This window comes from Erithacus rubecula (genome assembly GCF_903797595.1).
Source record: "Erithacus rubecula genome assembly, chromosome: 8".
Taxonomy (NCBI): domain Eukaryota; kingdom Metazoa; phylum Chordata; class Aves; order Passeriformes; family Muscicapidae; genus Erithacus; species Erithacus rubecula.
In genome coordinates, this window is record NC_136659.1 from 33,816,630 (window position 1) to 33,835,154 (window position 18,525).

The following is an 18,525-nucleotide window of genomic DNA, read 5'->3' on the forward strand; positions in this document are numbered from 1 at the left end:
ATCCAAAAATGCTGAAGAGCTTAACAAACATTAATTAAACCTCATAATGCTCCTGTGAGGTAGGCAGGTATTGTTATCTCTGCTTTACAGATGAGAAAATCTGAATTAAAAATGGTGATTTGCACCATTCTCCAATAGTAGTTTTACAGTAAAACCAAGAGGAGAAGAAAGGAGCAGTGACTCTTATGTCTCTACTCCCAGCCACCACAATATACATTCTCTTTCAAACCAGCAGAACTTTACTTTGACACATACGAGGAAAATATTCTGAAAAACAGTGATAATTTATCATTAGCATCATCCCTTCTAAGAAAATACAGACAAATACATCTTTTACCCAGATTGCACTTCCATTATTTCATTATGAAAATGAGACAAAATTGTATCCTCTTCATCTGGATGGCTGATGAATTCCATCTTCAAAAGGAAAATCCACACTTCTTGAAACCATATGAATTGTTTCTCTTAACCGAAGCCGTGATTTCCTCTTTTCACTTACATTTCTTAACAATTTCTATTTCCCCCCATTCTCTTAGCTTCTTTTCTCATTACTTCATGTTGTACTTTCCTTAGTCCTACATCACCTTTTTTTACTACTTTCAACTTTTCTAATGATATAACAAAAACTACACAGGATTGACTTACAAACAGCAAATCAACTACTACCTTGATGGGTCACATATCAATTTTTCCCATCTCAAACTGCTCTTACTTCTAACCTGTGCACAATCTCAAACACTCTTCTCTTTGCCCATTTTGCCACACTCCTTGTTAGAAAACCTCCAGTTTTAATACAGTCATTTCTTCAAGGTTTCAGAAGCAAAAGCATCACAGTTCTCTTGCTTTATTTTCCTTGTCTAATCTCCAGTTTCACTTTTCTGGCTATTTTCACAAATTCAACAAAACTGTCCTCTATAAAAGTGGCCATCTCTGGTGTTTTGTAAACTAAGGTGGTGCAATAAATGCTTTGAATGGAAATGGAGACAACTGAAGTTACAGAAACTTATATTAAAATGCAAGTTGAGAAATGATTTCTTTTTTACAAAACAACTGTCAAATGCTTTTGAAGTCATATGATTTTTCTATGACTTGATTTGTCTTATTTTAGAATCAGCATGAAAAGTTAAATTAGACCTTTTTTTAAACCCCACAAGTTAGCACATCTTGTTTGTACTGCTTGCTCTAATGAAGTGAGCCTACACTTGCCAGTGCACAGTAAAAATAGGTAGCTCTGTTATTCATATACTCTGCAAGCAGCATCTTGCAGGCTCTGAGAACTTGCTCTCATCATATGGAAGCTGCAGTAAATGTTCAGCCACTGTTTTCTCCTTCAGCTCTCAAAATTACAGCTGGATTCTTTAAGTATTACATGTGATTTCTTGCACTTTAAAGCTTCTGAAATATTTGAATTGCAAGACACAGAAGCTCTGCCCACAGACACCTTCTCTGGCTCCCACTGATTTCATGCTACAGCCAGAAAAGTACCAAATGCCACTTGTTTCATGGAATTTGCTGGTCAGTGGAAACAGCATCCCCCCAGACACACTGCAGCTGAGCAGGATCTGTATTTGCCTCTAGCACCCAAACCCCATCTACTCCTTTCACCACCCCACAAAGGTGACCTTTCAGAAGAACCTGCTCTATATAAAGTATTTTATCATGACAGGCTGAAAGAGCTGGAGGTGTTCAGCCTTGGGAGGAAAAGGCTCAGAGAGAGCTCAGTGCTTAAAGGGACTCCAGGAGAGCTGGAGAGGGACTTGGGACAAGGGATGGAGGGACAGGACACAGGGAATGGCTCCCACTGCCAGAGGGATGGGATATTGGGAAGGAATCTTTCCCTGGGAGGGTGGGCAGCCCCTGGCACAGGGTGGGCAGAGAAGCTGTGGCTGTCCCTGGATCCCTGGAAGTGTCCCAGGGCAGGCTGGACAGGGCTTGGAGCAGCCTGGGATGGTGGGAGGTGTCCCTGTCCATGGCAGAGGGTGGGACTGGATGTCCCTTCCAACCCAAACCATTCTGTGATTCTATAGGTCTAGGAGCATGAAAAGCCAGTTTAAGGAAAAGTAAGATTTTCCAAAAGCTTTTTGCTGTTTAGTTACCAGCTTATTATTTAAATTCACAATTTTTACCTTATTTCAAAACAAGCATACTAACTACTGGAAAGAAATAAATGTGTTATTGGTTACTATTTGCTTCCATTTTGAGATGGCTTGCTAAATTTTTCTCCATTTCTGCATGCACAGAAGTCAGGAGGTTATTTCACCTTTGTAGGCACAAAAAGTTGCATTTTTTTCTTTTTAATATCCAGTAAGGTTACCAATTCCTCTGTATTCAGCCATCGAGAGAACTCTCTGAAATCCCACAAAAACTTCAGATATGCAGCAGAGATCAGTAAGTCTCATTATGAGAGATGTCTCAGCACATCAATTTCACTCTCCACTATCATTTACTTCTTGCTTAATTGCCAAAGTCACAGGTTTTGGTTTTTTTTTTTTTTTTTTTTTTCTTAATTTTGGTGGATTCTTATCTCCAAAGCCACACAGAAACTGCCACAGAACACTCTCCAGTTCTTAAAACCAGGTTGGAACCCAGAGAAAATTAGTTTCAGTGAGACTCCTACTCTTTTGTGTTTCCCCCTTTAGCTATATCAACCCTATCTGCATTCTAAACAATCACTTTTCCCAAACAGCTTATGGTGAAAGAATGGAAGATAAAAAAATAATCGTAAGAGATTTTCAGAAGCAATTTTAACTCTTTATCATGTTAAAAACCCATTTGCCTCTGTAATAACTGCTTTGTGAGCAGTATAATGAATTACCCCTCTCTGTGGTGTATGAAGATCTTGAGTGAAGCTTGGTTCTGCTCTTCTGAAGCCCCTCACTGGGCAACATCAGACCAAAGCACGAGCACGAGTTCTTGGGCATCAGAGCAGCACCAGGAACATCAGACGCCGTGTGTAGGTGTATTAGCAATCCTACCATCCATCTGTCAGAAATCTTCGATGTTCCTGCACATCACCCACTGGCAGAGCTGTCTGCCAAGCAAAAATATTATGAAATGTTCATTATATCCTCAAATCTCCCCCCCTTCCCGGGGAGGAAATGGAAAAACCTGTCTCTCCACACACACAGGCTTCGCATTCGTTACCAAGAAACGGTGAAAGACTTTCAAATTCACCCAGAAAGGAAAATCTACCAAGAGACCACGACTGTGAATTGAGATTTATTCAAGCAAACTTTACTTACCAGAGGATATGCTGACTTTTAGTTCACATATATCTCATTTTTAAGGTACGTTAAAGACAGAGTTTACAATTAACTGAACAGACAGCGTACAAAAGGCTTTTAGAACTACACCATATGGTCGAGGGAAAGGAACAATCTGGACTATCCACATTTCAATCTGCAGGCTTGTCCACCTCTATAACACGTTGTATTGCTGTAATAAAATATTAAGATAGATATTTTCACTTTTAAAATTCTATCTTTTGCACTACCAGGGAGCAAGGCATCTTACAGTCTAGTGCATTTAATAAATATTTTAACTTTTATGATTTTGGCTTGCTGAATCAGATATAGTCAATAAAATTCCCAATTCATTTAAAACTCTAGTTCCAGAAGGATATGGGTGGGTATTCATCTTATGCTTCAGGGAAATAAAAAATACCAGTTTATATGGGGTATACTGGCAGCAGTTAACGTAACAGATGACACATTCTTGGAAATTAAATAAAAGCAGAAAGAAAATACCCATTGTTGCTCAGTGAAGGACTAATCACATGGTCACAGCTGGAACCAGTGTAAATCATTCATTAATAAAATTCTGTTGTAGTAGTCACTTTTTTTTCTGCTTTTCAAATGCCAATAGAAAAAAAGACCTCATTCAATTCTTTGCAGACATAAGTATTTCATAGTAACTATAAGACTTAATAAATCTTTACAGAAAAATGTCTGCAAGAAAGGCATTGTTGGCACCAAGGAAAAATAGAAATACTTCTCTATTTTACATATAATCCCAGAACAACAGTCCAAGGAGATACTTGCTTCAACCTGTAGTGGCCTGAATTCTGACCACACAATCAAAATCTTGAGGGGAAAAAAAAAAAAAAAAAATCACCTGAAGCCTTTGTAAGGCACATTTTAAAATGTAAGGAATATAAGTGCAGCTTTGTGTGTTATATCCCTCAATGTGAGCTAGAAATTTGTACTAGATGAAATGCAGACACTCCAGAGACATCATGCAATACTCAAGTATTCCATGATTACATACTCTTGGATATGGATATCACAGGCTCATGGCCAACTCTGCCCTGAGCAGGAGGTGGGACTAGGTAGCCTCCAAAGAACAGTTCCAATCTGAATTACCCTATGATCCCATGTTCTTTCACTATAGAGCTCTCTCTTGAGCTGTGACACTTATTTTCTCTTAAAAAATAATATATACATATATATATCACAACTATTTTAAGTCTTGTGTTTTATTACCCCCAAGAGCAAGAAAAATCCTTGCACAACCTGTACGACTTTGCAGGTAGTGAGTTATTAAATCACAAAAATCAGATCACCCTTTGCAATTATTTTGAAAGCAACCTCCTGGGTATCTAAATTCTGGTATATTCAGTGTCCTACTCACACCACCACATGATAAGAGGCCTGTTTTTCTAATCCTTTTGGAGAAACTACTGAGAACAGGAAATACAGAGTGTATTTGATGCTTAAAACTGTCACAATATAAATTAAATAGGATAGGTTTTCCTCCACTCCAAAAGAAAAAAAAAAAAAAAAAATCAAAACCACCCCATTCCTCATCATCTGGTACAAACACGGCAAGAACAGAGCACTTAAAATTGTCAAAAATTCCTTTAATTGAAAGGTTTCTTTGAATTTGAAAGCTAAAAATATATTATCTCCCTCCTTCTGTGCCTACTAAGCAGTCTGAGCAAAGACTTAAAGCACTGTGGATTGAGAGGATATTTGGGTTTTACTGCAGAGCCTGCTAAGGACTTCCCAAATCTCCCCCAAGCCAGGGACCCCGGGAACAAGGCGTGAACTCCAGCACACACTCAAAGGTTCAATTGCTCTGCTCTTCACTGCAGCTATTCCTAGCTCACAGTGACATCCTCAGCAGAGGGAGATGCTTGATAAGAAACTAAAAAAATATAAAATATAGAAAACCCCCCAGTTTTTGAGTAATTAACTTCAAGCAGGATGAAGTGACAGTTCAAAGCAGTGTCGCTGCTAAGAGCATTACTTGCACGCAGGAGGAAATCTCTACCTACAAAACCTGAATGTGTAAATGAAATACAGCAATTTTGTCAAATTCAGGGGGAAAAAAAACCCACTCCTAAATATCATTCTAATTTCTATTTTAACAATTATCTGTGCACTGTTTGTCAGAATGAAAATCAGAAGGTAGGAAAGTGAATTGAGCATGCAAGTGCTATAGAAAAGTCTGTACCTAAATCAACAGCAGAAAACATCAGTTCTCACACATGCACAGGCCATAATGCAGACAGGCAGCTTTTCTATAAAATACCATTTTCTGCTCTTCCTCCCTACAAATAATAAACATACTGCCTTTCTGGGAGCAGAAAAGTGCAGTAACACAGATCCTGACTGGCCAGGACATACAGGTTAAGTTTGTTTCATGTTGTTGGGTGATGTATTTCCATGTCAAAAGTTTTACCAACTTAAGACTTTTGCCCAGGCTGAGCCCCCCAAGCCCCTCAGCTGCTCCTCATCAGATTTGTGGTCCAGACTCTTCCCCAGCTCCATTCCTTTTCTCTGGACACACTCCAGCCCCTCACTGTCCTTGTCATGAGAGGCCCAAAACAGAACACAGTATTTGAAATGTGGCCTCACCAGTGCCAAGTACATTATTTTAATTGCTTCCATGCCTAATTGGCACTATTTGGAAGTTCCCAGCAGCCAGGTGAGGTCACCATTCAGGCCATTAGGTTGGCAGCTGTACCTCCACCAAGCAACACCAGACACAGGCCCACAGCTCTGCACTGTTCCCATGGCCACTGATAATCAGGAAAAGCCAGAAGCACCAAAAAAAAAAAAAAAAAAAAAAAAAAAAAACCGAACAAACCTCTAACTTCTGAAAATATACAACTATCAATCATTTTTCCTCATTAAAAACTCAATACCCAGCTCTAGGTAGACTGATTCTTTCAAATGAAGTGTGACAGTGTAAGAAAAAAAAAATAGCAGTATTTAGTTTAGCTAGGAAACATGTGACAGATATAAGCTAAAGTTAATGCTAGGAAAGCTAAAATTTATCTTTACTAATCCCTCTCAATGGAAACAATAGGACAGAATTAAAAATGACAAAGATAAGATGAAGGAGTATATTTGGGGGAGGTAGGAAAGGGAGATACAAACAGGCACATGAGTAAAGGCTGCTGCCACCCCACCTAGAGAGCAACAACCTATTTCCATCAACTCTTTAAATTACTGTAATGACTTTTTCATTTAGACAAGCATCAGAATTTTTAATTTCAGTGGCTATTACCTGAGTATGCACACAATAAACAAGTTCAGGCATTTACATTTCTGTGCTGATTTACACCAAGTCAGAAGTAGCAGTCATCTATACCTAAAGGTAACGAGCAAGTTAATTTCTTTAGTTTAGATTATTAAGGCATAAAAGTTGTCACTACAGTTATATAAATGAAGATAAAGTTGGTCACAGAAAAGAAAATATTTCCTCAAACATGCTGTTCCTCTGCAGCAGAAATCACTGCAGAAATAATAATGCTGAGGGACAGAAAGGATAGAAAAACCACACTAAGAGTGAATTTCACACTGTAGGGAGAAGTTGGTTAATATTTTTGAGGGTAGCAGAATAAAAAGGGGCTGGGCTTAATCAAATAGCTCGTTTACAACCAAAATTTTATTAAATTTGTAGTATAACTTTGTAATTATATATTAAAATGTGGCTCATATTAGGCAGCAAATAGCTTTGCAGTAAATGCTTTGCTTTCTTTAGCAAGACAAATCTTCAACACCAACTGTAAATACCAAAGCTGTCTCTTACCCAAATGCTTTCAGGTTTGTTTTTCTTTCCTCCTGTTTTACTCAAAGTATGCAGACTTGGATGCCTATAACTAGCACATAAACCTGAAATATGGCATTTAAATCCCTTCATTAAAAGCTGAGCACTCAATTGGGCTGAAGACAGAAGCTGGAGCAAAGGCAACTATTCCCTCAACCAGCACCAGCAAGGATTTACTCCAAGGATCAAACCCCCAGAGCTTGGGGTGTCTCAAATTCAACCCTTAATTCTTGCATTTCTAAGGTGATACATTGCTGCTCTGAGGTTTTCCACAAGGTTGGTGAGGTTTCTTTTGAAAAACCAAAAGCAAGTGGCGAGCTCATGTGCTGGGTACAGGGGGGCACTCTCAAAACGCTCACAGCGCCACTTTTCATCTTCTAAGACATAAATTCATGTGATCTTTGAACAACTATTTATTTCACACCAAACCAGATATCTCCCTAAAGCCTACCAATACAGCCTGCAGGCATATTTCTTAAATAAAAGTACTGAATCCTTGTATACTTAAAATTTGCATAGCAAAGGGATGAATCAACTATCACAGAAGTAGTAACACTCTGCAGCAATGGCTTACCTCTTGCAGAAGAAAAAAAAATCCCTGTTTACAGGGTTTAGGTGGGACTCTACAAGTATTGTCCTTAATGTTTCACAACTTTGAGGAATCATTTTCTTACAGAATTCTGACAATTGCTGTTGTGGTTCTTCAATGCTTCAGTTATGTTCACAGAATTTATATTGTGCATGTGTAAACCTCTTTACTTGTAGATATTATTTATTCCTGCCTAAAGGTTACTGGGATTGTACATACCATTTCATCTAAATTACATCAGTAAGGCAATTATTTTGCTGGAAAGTTCCAAATAACTTTTTGCACTAATTTCTCCTGCAAAAATATGTATTTTTTTGTTACAGAGATCCTTCACCAACCTAGCAAACTAGACCAGCAGCACCTACATTAAACAATCAGTAAAATAAATATAAGGTGATACATAGGGCTACATTTGACAGAATTAAATCACTTTGCTGCCCTGGGTTAAAGTATTTAGAAAATAAACAGGTATATTTGAAAAAAGGAATTACAAAAACAACATGTGAATTCCATAGAGTTGTTAAAGCAGAGGAGAGCTCTAAGGTTATTTTACCTGAAAAACAAGAAACAGGTAAGTAGTGGAAGAAAGTCCAGGATGAGAGATTCTGCTCACATGATCATTTGAGAGATATCTGAGGTTAAATTAACTCATTTCACATTAATGGATCATAACCAAAACTTTGCAAAACCTCCTAGAGGAGATTTACTAAGAAACTGTGATGGTGGCTACCAACACATGATACACTATCTCCTGCAATCTAAAAAAATTCTTATCTGCTACAGAACTGAAGTTACAATGCCAGTTGGCTTAACATTTTCTAAGAAAAGGCTGTTTTCCAGAAAAGCACGTGGCTAAAACAAGGCTGCTGTTAACCAAAGGCTTCTAAAAAATACACCAGGTCTGCTTCTGCCAGCCTCTCTCAAGCTGCACCTACTCACATGAGAGCTCCCAGGACTGAGCTTACATTGAACAATTTATGTGTTATATATTTTGATATATTATATAATAGCCATTGCATGGTAATAGTCTTTGTTACCAAGCTGATGTTTATAAACAAATATTATAGACATATGTCTATTTTATGTAATGTACAAGATGATGAACATGTCCCAGATTTATATTCACACTCCACATGAAGCCACCAGTACCTGCCCCACACTGGCACAATGGGATCTTCTGAACAGAGCCATGACAACTAATGGAATTACACCCAAATACCACTAATTAGATAGTCTCACCTGAGCTCTGCAGCTCAAGAATTAGCTGTATTAGCTGTGATTTGTCACTTTGATGTTTTGCCTTGCCTGGTGAAAAACTCCTCCCACTCTTATCCTTCAGTGGAGATAGCTCAGATTTAAATTGGTTTGAATATGGTTCAGGTAATATATCCACACATGATTCCTTTATTTTTCCTAATATTTTATCTCATCAAAACCAACTAGAAGATCTTTATGGTTCCTTCCAACCCAAATAATTCTGTAATCCTGTGATGTGAAAATAATTGCTATTAATATTAATAATTATGTCATTTCCTTCTATCTCCAAGTGAAAATTTATGGTTATTTTCCTAAGCAGAACTCAAACCTGATAACTCAAGGAGCTTTCATATTAAGACTTCATGTTAACATCCTCCAGTTGATAAAAAGAAAGTAAAATTGTATTTCTTTTTCCCCAAATTCAGCTAATCCACAGCTCACCACATCTCCACCAAACATGGAATACTTGGCACAAGGAGGCTCAGACCCATTTTTTACTAGTTTTGCTGTGTTTACAGGAATATGCAATGAAACATTGAGACTTCTGAAATAAGAAAAAGGTAAAACTTTAAGGCATCTGCATATACATGCTTTGAAATATACATGGTAAAAATTATACACTTAACTATATATATACACATTATGTATTTTTAAATGTATTACTAACTATACATATAAAAAACTACTCCTACTCTGTGTAAACTTGCTATTATCATTTACATTTTATTTTTATTTAAATCATAGTTCTTACACCTGTGGTTTTAGGGAAGACAGCAGCAGCACCCCCTCTATTAGAATGCTGAGGAAAGTCAATTCTAGTTAAATATTTCATTTTGACTGAAGTGCAAATCACTTGAGCTGAATGTGTATGAACTAATTAGCAAAGCAGGTATTTCTAAGATGTGACTCCTCAGGCTACCCAACAGCAGATACTTCACCACTTTTAATGGCCATCATCCCACAAGCAACCAAATCCTGTCTGGCCAACAAAATCTGAAGATCTTTCCAGAGATGTTCTTAATGTTCATTATTAATACTGAAGTGGAAGTTAGCACTCAAAATATTTTGAAGAGCTACCCTCACTTTTGTGCTGGAATCACCAGTGGTATGATTATGGCATGCAAAATCCCTTTGGATTAAATGCCCTCATCAAAACATCTTACAGGTACATTAAAAATTTAAAGGGCATAAACAACTCTGGCAGCTCAGAGCTCGAGTTGGTGATCTTTGTAATTCATAAAGATCAACACTTGGGCAGGTTTGCTGGGGAATACAACCAACTAATTATTATGTTTTGCTTAAGGGCACGTACAGTGAGCTCTGCAGGTACTGCCACTGCTTTTAGCCTAATGTATTGCCTCTTCAAGTCTTTCAATATAACAAGTCACTGCTGTTCTATGAAGCATTTCCAGTGTTGCCAAACTGCTTTATATTCAAAGAGAACACACTGAACTTTCTGAAAGATGCTGCTTAGGAAGAAGCAGCAGTTACAAAACATACGTGACTTGCAAATAGTCACTTTATATCGGTCACTGAGAGACAAAACCATAGCGTGGTTTGGGTTGGAAGGGACATTTTATCTCATCCAGTTCCACCCCCTGCCACAGCAGGGACACCTCCCACTGTCCCAGGCTGCTCCAAGCCCCATCCAATCTGGCCTTCCAGGGATGGAGCAGCCACAGCTCCTCTGGGCAACCTTGCCAGGGCCTCCCCACCCTCATAGGGAGGAATTAATTCCTTCTCAGTATCCCATCTCACCCTATCCTCTGCCAGTGTGAATCCATTTCCCCTTGGTCACTCCAGAGTACATGAATAGTCTTTCTCCATTTTGTAGGTTCCCTTCAGGTACTAGAAGTTCACAATTATATCACCCTGAAGTTTCTCTTTTCCAGGCAGAACAATCCTAATTCTGTCAGCCTTTCCTTGTAGAAGTGCTCCATCCCTCTAATCATGTTCACCTGTTACTTAGCACACAACTTTTTGACAGAAATGTTGATGCTTTATAAAACAAGAAAAGTGTGTAACTCAGCAACTTTTTACATAAGCCACTTAACTTTTCAAAATTATTAGAACATCTACTACAATGACTGAACAAAAAAAAACAAAGTCACTTTACAATTTATCCACAATAAGTTTATGCAGTGATGACACTAAAAAAGCAGGTATTCTGGAGCTGAAAAAAAAAGGTAAAGCATAATTATTCAAATTAGAAGACTCTTAAGTTTAATCGTCCATGATAAAGAGAAGTTTAGTGACTATCAAAATCCCCATCTTGAAATAACAGAGCAAAAATTACCCCATAACACAACTGGGGAGAGAACACCATCCACCAGCACCCCAGTGCAGCTACTGGAGAACCTTTGAGTACTCACCTCCAGGTTCTTTCACTCCCATCTTGAACCAGCTGACATCAAGTTCTGAGGTACATTTAGTCAAACTTTGGAGAATCTTAGTCATTCCAAAAAGATGCTAAGAATCCTGTTTGCAATCCTGTGGAAGTGATCACTCCAGGTGGGTTCTTACACCTCACTTCAATGCAGAATATGGCCCAGTAAGCCTAAGATTAAGTGTTTTCCACCCAGAACTGTAAACATAATTTTTATTTCTTCATTTAAGGGATTGATAAGGAGCAGTTTCACTATTACAAATAATGAGGCAGCAAGTTATAGAAAATGAAAACTTCCTGAGCAAACTAACAGCCTCTTCAGACACTATTTGTAATGTTTTGTTATTATTTCCTCACTAAATGGCTTTTTGTTTTTAATTTAGATTCACAGATATGCCAGGCTTCTAAATAAAACATCAGTTCAAAGACTGAAGACATTTTACACGTGGTTTACAGCTAATGAATTTCCAAAGTTGAAAGAAAACATTGCAAAGAAGTTAGTTAAAAACAGTAGTGAGATTCTGTAAATAGATTCAGGTCTTCAAAAGAAAATCAGTCACTGCATGCAGCTTTAAAGCAGGTCTTTCAAGTTAGGATTAAACTAAACTGTTATTTAGTGAAATGACACTAAATAGAAACAGTATGAAAAGGTGCAAGTGTAAAAACAATAACAATCATTCCCAAATACCCTGGGTTTGGTACAAGAATCTCTGCAGGTTCCAACAGCTCTGCTTGCAAAAGTGAACTGGGGGCTCTGCTCATTTAGGGTTGTGTTTCCATGATTTGACTAGATGTGCTTACTGAAAATTAAATAAAACAATCACTTCTTTGTGATGGGTAACAACATCAGGCAGATGAGTGGCTCACACCAAAACTACTGGCAGTCTTATGCACAAGACTTATGCACAAGGTTAAGTCAAAATTTCTCAGTATGTGTTGCAGAAACACTTGTTATCTTTGATGCTAACTTTAATTTTTTTTCTATTTATTCCTTGATCACACAAAGGTTTGTGTGGGAATGTACTTCAAAGATCATCTTGCTCCAAATCTCCTGCCATGGACTGGGATACCTGGCACTAGACCAGGTTGCTCCAAGCCCCATCCAACCTGGCCTTGGACATTTCCAGGGATGGAGCAGCCACAGCTTCTCTGGGCAATCTGTGCCAGGGCCCCACCATGCTCACAGGGAAGCATTTCTTCCTTACATCCCACCTAATCCTGCCCTCTGCCCAGGTGAAGCCACTCCCTCTTGTTCTGCCACTCCAGGCCCTTATCCAAAATCCCCTTCCAGCTCTCTTGAAGCCTCATTAGGCACTGGAAGGTGGTTCTAAGGTATTCCCAAAGTCTAAACTAAAATATCCCCTTAATTCACAGACTTAATGGTACACAGCTTGTCACAGTCACTGCAGAAACTGAGACATTCCTCCATTCTGAAAATGTTCAGGTCTTCAGATTTCTTCCAAGGTATCAAAGACCTAATTGTAGAAAGGTTTGGGTTGGAAGGGACCATAAAATTCATGTCATTCCAACCCCCTGCCATGGAACATCTTCCACTATCCCAGGTGGCTCAGAGCACCATCCAACCTGGCCTTGGACACTTCCAGGAATGGGACAGCCACAGCTGCTCTGGGCAATAGTTTCAATAGTTTTCTGCAAATCACTTCAGATGGAGAGCTCATTTTGAGTGAAGAAGAGCTGAACACAGACCAGGAAGAGCAGGATGTATCACAACACTCAGTGGCATCTAACAAGCCAGGTCCTTCCAAACAGGAAGGCAAAGCTCTAAGTGTAGAGAGCAGCAACATTTGAATGAGTTTTAGCTGGTAGAGATTTTAAAAATTCAGGAAAAAAAAAATTTAGCAACCAAGATAACTATTTTCAGGAATGAAACAATGCTGCTGCCATCTGCAAATCCCTGTCAGTGCATCCACAGTACCTGGACCAGCTCACTCTAGGTGTGTTTGCATATCTTTGAAACAACACACCTTCCCTTCAGAGCCTGCAGACCCATCCTTTGATCTGCTGCAACGTGAATATAAAACAGCAGCAATCCTTACAAAGGAATGATAATAGCTCACTGCTTTGATACCTATGGCAACATGACTAAAAACAAGCAATTCAAAGAAACAACTAATTCAGTTTAAAGTTATGAAGTTATGAGCTTTTCTTTTCCTGTGGTCTTTAACTTATCTGCAAAGCTCTTTCATCCAATTTTGTAAAGAAGTGTAAGTAGCCATTCTGAATTGATTATTACAACTTCAGGATGAGTGACACTTGACTGAAAGAGTAAATGGATGTCAATTTCCTTTGTTTTTCAAAGAAGGAACAGGAAAATACTCTTTTCCCTGCATGTTCTTCTACGCAAAAAAGAAAGTTATAGACTGTGGTTTGGCCCATGGTCTTGGACTCCATTCTCCTTCCACAATGACTAATACATAGAAATACTTAATCTGGTAAAATTCTTCAGCAATCTGGACAATACAAGCTGAACAAAAAGCACTATTTTACTGAAATAAGGACATTTCTTCCTACAGAGTGTCTGCAAGTCCATTTCACCTGTAATCTAAAATTTCCCAATGGCCAGAAGTTACCAAAATACCATACAGCTCTTATTTATTGCAGCAATTCAATACATTCACTGATGCAGGCATTTACTAGTGTTTTTTTTCTTTTTCTTTCTAAATTTATGTTTGAATCCCAGCAACTCATCTTGTGCCATAAAATGTTTATGGTTTCAACTTATATGGGTAATCCAGCAGCTTTTGGAGATCGAAGGGCCATTCTCACTGTCAAAACTGGAAGCTTCACAATGATAACTTTATTTTCACTACAGCTTCACAAAGGATATAGAAATCCACAACTCCTTCAGCTGCCAACAGCCTCACAGACTAAAAACATGCAACCCCAACCAGTTAAGTTTTTGCTGACCACAGAACACACAACTAGGTTTTGTCAAATGCTTTTAAGACTGTACAGTCACTTATGCATTTTTAAGGCTGTAATTAAATTGCCAAAAAACTGCATGACAAAATGCAGTTTGTCTGCATAAAAAGTTAAAAAAAAAAAACAACCCATCTTTATCTTCTTTCAGTACAGCAGATGAAAGAGTATTTTAAGTCATTATTTCCTCTTTAGGCTTCCCCCTCTACATGCAGGAAGGGGTTTAGTTTCCATTCTAACCTGAGATGAACCAGGTGGCCTAAAAAGCTTGTTCAGTGCTTCAAAACAGCCACACACGAGATACAAGAGAGAAAATTGGCATTTTAAGGCTTACTTCTGCAAGATATATTCTGACCACTCCAGAGTCCTACCAAACACACTGGCCCAGCTCAACTGGCAGGTTCCAGCTAGTACCCATCCAGCTGTTGTTTTCCAGTAAACATGAGTAACTACACTAACATTGTCTCATTAACAAAAAAAACATTAAGACAGTGTCACCAAATATGCTGAAATAGTGAGTTAATTATTTTTAGGTGATTTCCAGTGTGAAACTCATTAACTGTTTACCAGAATCCTGTGAAATTTCCAGTAGATAATATTCAAATTTAAGTCGTCAGAAGAAAAAAAAACAAACTATCAGCTTATCTATAAACAGATATGAGTACATACCATGTACCAATTCAAGGTCTGCACTTGCCTTTGCTTCTGCATGGGGAAAGCATGAGAAAAGATTCTGGTTTTAATCTCTGAAGTACATTCACAGTAGTAACCACGTTGGTCAAGTGTCTGTGCTCTTTCCTCACTGCTGTGTTTGAACTCAGGATATTGTTGTGCTTTGCACTAAGGCATATTCCTCAGATTTTAAAGTGCTGTGTTTCCACAATTCAGAAAAAGTAAAGCTTCTAGCAGTGACCACCTACAGAGCAGTAGAAAACTGCACAATATCAGAATGATTTGGATTGGAAGGGACCTTCAAGATCATCCTGTTCCAATTCCCTGCCCCAAGCAGGGACACCTTCCACGATCCCAGGCTGCTCCAAGCTCTGTCCAACCTGGCCTTGGGGACACTCCCAAGGATCCAGGGGCAGCCACAGCTTCTCTGGGCAACCTGTGCCAGGGACTCGCCACCCTCACAGGGAATAAATTCTTCCTTTCCTGGCATTAAATTAACCTTTATCATTTGTAAGCCTCCATGAATTTTGAAGAATGACACCAACCCTCTATTATTTTACACTTAACAATAAGGCTTGAGTGCCAAAGCCTGCATGTGGAAATCAGTAACATTTATGGAGCCACTTAACTGCACATTGAAGTGTGAAATGAGTCACAGACAGATTGTGTTTACCTACCCAGGATACACCTAGAATAATAAGACACTGGAAGTTGGTCACCTCCAAGGGCAGCACTGGTGGTGTCCATCTGATCTCCACTCACCAATAAACACCCATTTGCCTCAGACTTGTGATTGTTTTGCCTGTGCTCAGGGTATTTCAGTGCCTGTGCCTCCCCTGTGCTCTACACCAAATGAAATTGGGCATAGTTAAAGCATTCTAGAAAGTTACCCAAGTAACTTTCAGCTCCATTTTCAAAGAAGGTGAAAATTCCATGGAGTTGCAATGAAACTTGGGCACCTGAATGCCTGAATAATTTCTGACAATGGCAGTTCAAACTCAAAGTTGTGAAAATGTTATCCTATATAATGCAAATCATAGATGGCTTCACAGTAGGAGGCATTCACAATGTACCATTTTTGCAGTTTATGGTAAAACATGACACTATATATAATAATTGTGTGAACTGCACTTCTCATCACATCAAGCTCTCTCACTTGGGAGACAGAGACACTGTTCTCCCCACATGAGGCTGTTTGTCCCCAGCTCAGGACAGGGCTGTCCTACCCGTCCCCTTTTACCTGCTGACACACACCAGAACAAACACTCCTTTATGGTTTTGTGATTTCCATCTCTGCCCAGCCCATAAGTCTACTTCTGTGCAAGAAGCAACCTCAGAGGCATCACAGCTCTGGCAAAATCCCCTAGTGAGAAAGCACTGTGGTGGTTGTAAGCAATTTGAGAAAGAAGGAAGGGCCTGGAGTTTGTTGCTTCTTCCTGTATCTCAAACTTAATTAAATTTGAAACATGGCTGAAATTAGGACACAAACAAATAATTAAAACATTAATCATAAATGAATTCACAGCTTAAAAATATAGAGTCCTTGGCACGGATTTCATGTGAGTAGCTGAAAGTCTGTTACTTCCTGCAGCACCTACTCTTCTCATCAATTCAGTACAGGTTGCCTGATGAATTCAGAAGTTACTGGAAAAGAAAGGGGAGAAGAGAAGGAATGGCACTGACACAGCCTATGTCATACCAGCTTGTTTCCCGAAACAGCCCAGGCTTAGAGCAGATTTACAGGCACAGAAGTTATGCTGAATGTAATTTTAACTTGAAGATACAACCAAATTCATTAATTCTCAGTGTGAGGGAAACTATTTTCCCAGAAGTATAAAAGACAATCTAATTTAACTGCTGACTACCATTAGCTTGAACATAAGTTGACAGTTTGGGGGAAGGCAGTAGGTAAATAAATATATATCTGAATGGTCAAATATTTTTGGTCACCTCCTCTTATTCTGCTGAAGGTCCCAGCTATCACTTAGGTCTGACTCTTTTACAGCCACATGAAGCCAGTCTACTTGAAGTACAGGTGCAGCCTAATTGTTAGCAGACATACTTTATTCATGATCTTAAAAACTCCCCTTCTCTGCTGCAACCACATGAATCCAGGCTTTGATTGACAAGGAAAGAAGGAGAAATCAAACATGTTGCTAATAGTGTCTTGAAAGAAAGATTCCTTTGATTCCCAAAACCTGTAACCTTGTCAGACTTACCATGTACTGGAACCATGCTGTCATTTCAGGGCAAGCAGAGTAAAAAATCATTAGTAGACATCTAATAACTCCAAGAATTCCAAACTCATCAAGTTTGTTTTCATCTAACAAACATATATTTATCAGAAGCATTATTACCTGCATTAAAAACTGAGAGCAGTAAAATACCAGGTGGTGCTGCTTCACAGGTCTTCACCAAAGCAGTTTGGGAATCATGACTGTGGACCTCAATGGTGAGCAGCACTTCTTCCAATCCATCCTGTCTACTTCAGTCCAATGGGCAGATTACAAAGTGCAACTTTCCTGAGTGTAGTAGCATTCTTCAATCTAAACAGAGGTGGGGGAAGAAAAAGAAAAGAATTTGAGCTCATCTGGGGTAACTTTCCAACTGCTTTAGGCTAAGAATAGGCTAAACTGCCCACAAAGGCTGTGGTCTCCCATCCCTGGAAGTGCTCAAGACCAGCCCTGGATGGGCCTTGGAGCAACCTGGTCTAATGAAAGGTGACCCTATCCATGGCAGAGGGTTGGAATTGGATCATCTTTATGGTCTCTTCCAACCCAAACATTCCCTGATTGTGTTAAAAAGCTCCATCCAAATACTGCCCAATACTACCATACAAATACTTATCTCAAATATCTTCCTTGGTCTAATAAAGTCTGTAAAGACAGAGCACACCTGAGATAAAGGCAAACAACAGGATATCCCACAATCATGGGCTCCCAGAGAATAACCAGTGCAAACCCTCTGCCCAAACCAGAGATCAGGAGGGTCCCCAGGACCACCTCCAGTTCTGAGGATCTCCATAGATAGAACCTCTGAGGGCAACTTACAGCAAAGAAACTTCATATTTTAACAGAGTTTCTTCTATTTCAGTTTGTGCCCTGAGCCATTCATCTCAAGGCTGAACTGTCCCAGCTCTCTCTGCCTCTCCTCATGTCACTCCTGTATTCTCACAGTGGAGTTTCCCAACTTGCTTTCTGGCCCAGCTACAGGTTTTCTGTATTTTGATGACTGAACTATGTGACTAACTGTAGATATATTTCTCCAGCACTGTTTGCATCATCTGAAAAACAAAGCAGTAAAAAATTCAATCACCAGTGAAATTGCTGATTCAGTGGGCCATGAACACATTGGGGAACCACAAGGTGTAGGCCCTTCTCATCCTTTTAAAAGTTACACTTTCAGCAACAGGACATTTTTAATCTTTTCTGTCTCAGCTACATACAGTCTAAGTTTTTATATCCAAATACTGCATTGCTAAGATTTAATGCTTCAAAAGAAATTAGTTAAATATAGCAATAAAGACCAGACACAGAATCCTAAAAAAAAAAAAAAAAAAAAAAATTACAAAAAAAAAATCAGCTTTGTCTCACAAATCCTTCTATCACAAAACCATAGTGACCAG

General features: G+C 38.9%; 1 protein-coding gene across 14 annotated transcripts in view; it reads right to left on the reverse strand.

The window, feature by feature from the left end:
• GTDC1 (glycosyltransferase like domain containing 1) overlaps positions 1–18,525 on the reverse strand; it is a 281,241-nt gene that overhangs the window by 251,484 nt on the left and 11,232 nt on the right. For 13 of the 14 annotated variants that reach the window (XR_013774881.1, XM_079311030.1, XM_079311029.1 and 10 more), the window contains one exon: positions 17,258–17,446. The exons of the other annotated variant lie outside the window; for it this stretch is intronic. The gene's annotated coding sequence lies outside the window, so the exon portion shown is untranslated. The remainder of the gene's footprint in view (positions 1–17,257; positions 17,447–18,525) is intronic. 14 annotated transcript variants of the gene reach the window in all.